The sequence below is a fragment of the Diabrotica undecimpunctata genome, chromosome 6, assembly GCF_040954645.1.
Source record: "Diabrotica undecimpunctata isolate CICGRU chromosome 6, icDiaUnde3, whole genome shotgun sequence".
NCBI lineage: Eukaryota > Metazoa > Arthropoda > Insecta > Coleoptera > Chrysomelidae > Diabrotica > Diabrotica undecimpunctata.
Genome location: NC_092808.1, coordinates 50029523 through 50035522, shown reverse-complemented (window position 1 = coordinate 50035522; position 6000 = coordinate 50029523).

Below are 6000 nucleotides of genomic sequence, written 5' to 3'. Positions count from 1 at the left end.
GCAGTAGTCTGATTAAAGATTCAGGTCACTAGGGCTAATACTAATAAATTAGTAGAAGAGGCAATTTTCCACTACTTCTACGCTAAGAAAAATAAAAAAGTAAATTAACCTTTACACTAAATGTTTTGTAAATAATCACTCAAGTTGCTACGTAATATTGTTGAACCGTAAGAAATAAGGATTTTTACTATGTAACAGTTTTATGGTATTTTATTTTACTTTCAGTGTAACCAACACTATAAATTTGATTTAAAAAAAAATATTTTTGTTATTTTGTTTTTGTTTTATTTTTGAAAGATAAGGTGAGTCCGTTATTCGTTCAAATGCCCTCATGTTTTAAGATCACAAGTTGAATTTGATTTTAAAAAGTGAAACGTCGTTATAACTCCTAATTTTTCATTAATAAATCAATCTTAAATTTCAATGCAATATGATTTCTTTCTTACGAAATAGTCAATATTCAAACAACAGATAAACATTTTTGTAGACCTATTTCTTTACTCGAACAGCTCGATTATATACGTCTTCCATTTCCTTCCATGCTTTCTAGCCAGACGTTACCATGTTGTTCTTGCAACACTTTTAATTTCATCGCTCCACCGCATTTGGGGTCTTCATCTTGATCTTTTCACTTCGTAAGTTCTTCAACTGTCTACCTCTCTGTTCCATCTGCCAGCCTCGAGGCGTTCGTTATATCTAGCCATATCAATTTCAATGAAGCTGCTTGTTCAGTAACGTTTTTTACTATTGACTCTTTAGATGATAAATTAGTTTTATGTTTCCGAAGTAAAATGCCCAGAATCTGTCGTTTTATGACAGATCTAAATCTCTTCGAGTTTTTCTCAATTTTTTCAAATTTGCTTTGGTGGATGTCCATGTTTGAGCTCCGTACGTTAGGACAGGGAGGATATAAGAATTAAATGATTCGGTTCAAAGACTCTGAGGTACTTTTCTATTTTTCAGTACATAACACTGCTTTACAAACGCAGCACATACATTTGAATATTTTCCACGACAGCTTCTTGTACTGTTATTACCGGTTTGTCATCTTTGTTTGACATGAGTTTTATTTTGTTGAAGTTCAGTTTAAGTCACTTTGTTGCGATTTTTGACGTGACAACGTCTTAAATTAGGTTGTGGCTCGGAGTCACTCATGAAAAAGTGTAACGCCCGCTCACGTATGTTACGATGAGTCACCGAACGAGAGAGAGGCCCGCCGGACCGGCAAATGCCTTGCGTCTCTCTCCCACTCAAACATGATCGGTCCGCTGCGCGCGCAGCACTTGAGAATTAGGCGCGTTGAATCGGTGCGTGCTTGTGTCTCTGTCTTTCTCGAGCGTTCTTGGCGTTGGAAAACCGAGAAAGCGTCATAATACAAGTTCACACGTGTGGTTAAAATATCGTCAGCTGTGTCTGTAGTGAAAATGTGGAGTGCTTAGATTCGTCATTTACAACAACTACAACAATAAAGGTAAATAATTGTACACTAATATTTCATTATCGTAAACTATGATTGATTGATTAATTGTTAGATTGACACAAAAGTTGAGAAACTGAGTTTATAGGTTATGTCATACTATTGACAAATGTTGATAGTGTTAAGTAAATTATTAGTTTAAATCACTCTGCAATCAATCGTAATTCAGTCGATTGAGAAGAAACAGCGCGTATTGCTAGTCAAACATTTAAAAATCACTCAAATAGAAATTAGTTAAGTTTAAGTTTACATGTACAATGTTTTAGTAAACAAAATATATTTCTATAGTTAAAATTTGTGCAATTCTTATTTTCATTCAATTCCTTGTTCCTATTGTGCAATTTAATAATATTCATATCAATAAATATTCTACCGAGAAAAAGACGTTGTCACGTAAAATTTTCGCCCGTAAAACCGACTTTACAGGCAACCGATTTTTTTTACATACATAACTCTTCGATCATCGTCTCCAATTCGTTCTAGTTGGACGCTATGATAACTATATCATCGTCGTATCTCTAAGACGATTTAAATACAAATATTCCATTGACAGAAATTCCTCGCCTTCTACATTTTAACGACTTAAAAATGTCCTCCATTGCTACTGTAAATAGTTTAAAAGATATTCTAATGCCCCGCCTTACGCCATGATTTATTTCGATTAGATTAGTTTATTTATCGCTCTTTGTTAACACCGGTATTTTGGCTTGTTTATATATATGTATTATGTAATATTATTCTGTATTTTGAGTCTCTCCGGCTGATGACCAATGCTTCTTCGATAGCCCATAGTTCCACACTATAGTTCATAATCTATAAAGGTTACATAGAGAGAAAGATTATACTCATTTACCTCTTCTATTATAATTTTTAGGGTATAAAATTCGTCACACATGCTGTACTCCTTTCTATGTGCAACTTGTTGGTACTGGTTGGTATTCATCAAATTTCCGTGTAAACCTGTTCGTAATGACGTTAGTAAACCTTTTGTATAGTGTTTTGTGAAGAAAGCGTAATCTTTCTGTAATATTTAGGTCCGTGGTGTCACTCTTTTTGTGAAGTAAGATAGTGGTAGCGGGGTTTCAATGTTGAGACACATTTTCTTCAAATAAGCATTTATTAAAAAGCGTTTTTGGATCTCGGATGGTTTTCCTTCCTCCTTCTTTCAACATTTATATCAGAATTTCAGCACTTCCAAGTACTTTGTTCCTTTTCGTTTCTTTCATGTCATGTTCTACATCTCTTTCGCTTATTTCGGACATTACTTCTTTGTTGTGATTCTTTGCAGATTCTGCTTCAAAGTAGCGGGTAGATTATTTATTGAGCTGTAAAGGTCACTGTAGAAGGCTTTTCTTGAATTTATTATTTGGGTTTTGCTATTTTGAAGTTGTCTTTGTTGATTTTGCAAGTGAATTACGTCCCTCTTTCCCAGTTTACTACATTTTAAATCTTCAGTATAACTTTTTCTGTGTAATCTTGATGTTTCTGAATCTTTTCTCTTTACGTATCAATCTGTTAAGTTCATTTAATCCATCTCTCTAGTTCCTCACCTCCTTTTGTCGTATTGGGCGCTTATGCGTGTCTTCACCAAAAATGTAAAATTGCTGACTGGTCGCGTCACCGCAATTTAATTCCCTAGTTTCTTTTTTCTTTTTTTTTCTTTCTGTTTTTTTTTCAACATGTTTTGTGTGGGATTCTGTACTTATTTTAGATTTCTATTCTCGCTTTCGAGTAATCACTTCTAAACAGACACTGTGTACTTCTTTTGCTCTATAACGTCGTTCATAAGATCTAAAATTAATTGTTCTAATTTTAGTGATTCCATGGTTCTAGCTTATTTTTCTATTGTTCGCATATTATTTTTAAGTTCATCTAGATCTATATTTAACATGATTCCTAAATTTTCTTCTATCCGTGTTGTGATCTATCTTTAATTTGGCTCTAACCATCCGATGATTACTTCCTAGAGAAACTGTAATTACTTGTACAAGGTTAATTGAAATTCTTAACATAACAATAAATATAAAACATGAAAATTTTAACCAAAAAGTGTCTTTAGTAATCTACGTGTTCTCCAGCAGCTTTAGTTATTTAGTGTACATATTAAAACATAAATTATCAATTTTCGTTTTGTGGCAATAAGGAAGGCTCTAGACGTAGACGTATATCCTGGCTCACCAGTCTTAGGAAATGGACTGGTCTAACGTCATCTGATCTGTTTCGAGCTGCTGTGAATAAACTAAGATGGGTCAATGTGGTTGCCAACATCACTAGAAGATAGGCACCTTTAGAAGACTAAGTTAATAAGTTTCAGACTTGCTTAACAGCTGAAAGATATTAGTAAGAAAAGTGAGTCTGTGGAGCATATCCCATACATACTCAATATAACCAAGGTCTGTCGATTGTGCTAGCCATCGCATATGATTAATATCTTCTTTATTAAACCAATCTCTTACTGTTTTCACAGTATATGTCTTTATATTATCCTGCATGTAAAATAACTATAAATTCACGATTTTTATAATGTGATATGGAAGTATCAATAAACATTACATTCTGTCTTACAGGCCAACATTATGTTAATCCCTACAATTTGGTTGTGCAGAAGAACACATTAATAATGCGAATATCCGCTAGTAGGTCTATTAGCCTGTTGAAACACATATACAAGCTCTTTACTAGGTTAGTGACATCAAGAATGGAGAAAAAATTAGATTTCTACCAACCGAGAGAGCAGGGAGGATTCCGATCAAATTGTGGTACCAATGATCACCTCCATACAGTAAAGACACTCATTGAAAAATCTATAGAATACAACAAATCTCTTGTCCCCGCTTTCATAGATTTTTATAAAGCGTTCGACGCGATCGAAATAGACAGCCTTATAGAAGCTATTAATGCCAGCAGGATTGACCATAGGTATAGTGAACTTAATTACAATATTTACAAAAATGCCACTATGACTGTTAAGATACACGATAAAACCCGACCAATAAAAATAAAACATGGGATAAGGCAAGGAGGTACATTGTCACCGAAATTATTCATAACGGCATTACAGTGTGCCTTTAAGACGGTCAATTGTGGCCACAGAGGAGTAACAATAGACGGCGAAAAGCTTAACTATCTCCGCTTCACAGATTATATTGTCCTTATCACAAATAATTTAGGAGAAGCCACAGATATGTTAAATGAATTGGACTTTGCATGTTCGAAGGTGGGCCTCAGAATGAACTTGACCAAAACTAAGTTTATGACAAATATGGTCCCCAATTAACATATAACTAATCAATTCAAAGTGGTATACTCGTTTTAATCTTTCTTGGCGTGTTCCTGAAATAAGCTACTACGGAATTTTTAATATTCGTCTCTCTCTGATACACAGATGCGTAATTCAATTGTGCGAGTCACGTTCGTCATGGTAAAGTGCGATGAGAAGGGAATGAAGAGACCACTCACGTCTCTCAGTATTCTAGCGATAACACCGATGCGTTTGGCCGATACGGTGTCGGTGATAAGTTCGGCCTCTTTACGAATACAGATAGCTGGCAGTGACGTGTTTTTTTTAACATGTTACCCTGATCTGGGCAGGTTTGAAGTAGCTGATGAAATAGTTTTTATAAGTAAATAGTTTTTAATTAATTAATAGTTTGAGCTCTTACTGTGTGGAATTCCATTACATAAAATAATACTCTCGACACCTTAAAAATTCCAGTTTATTATAAATTAACTCTCTCTCTCTTCCGATACTCATTGCAATAATGACTTATTGCATTGTTCTTGAATGAGCTGGCTAATAGGTTTATAATTGTAGCAATTACCATTGATATTTTATGTTGTTTTAGTCGATTTTAGTCAGTCATTGTTGTAATTTGTTCCGAACAGTTTTACTTATTATTTTTTGTTGTGAATAACTAATTGTTCTATTTAATAAAAAAAAATTCCGGGAAAAAACGATAACAGGAGAAATGCGACAATGTGTAGTTCATTTATTGGAGTATTTTAAAAAAGAAAAAGAAAACAACGGACCTTTGCTTTCGTTATCATCGGTACATGAACGAGTAGCGACGCTTTGAAAATCAGTCTTCGCACACTGACAAGAATAAAGACTGAATACAAGACAGGGCAGCTCTTACTACACCAGGAGAGTCACGTAATGTACAAAAAAAAGACTAATGATGTCAGCGATACTATAAAAGGAGAGATTAGAAATATACTGTATGGCATGAAAGCAAAAGGAGAGCACGTTACAATTAAAGTTCCTAAATACACAATTAAGAAACAAGCATCTCTATGACGGTTCTGATACAAGTTTGTGGCGTCTTATGAAAAATTGTGGGTTTTCATATAAACTAGAAAATAGTAGAAGAGTGCTATGTGAGAAACCATGTATTGTCTCCAAACGACTGTATTTTTTGAGGCATTATATGAGAAATTTTTAAGTCCAAGCTCACTTCAGTTCGTTTTTTTCGATGAAACATGGATATTCCTAAAAGGGGCATATAAACGTACTTGGCAAGATG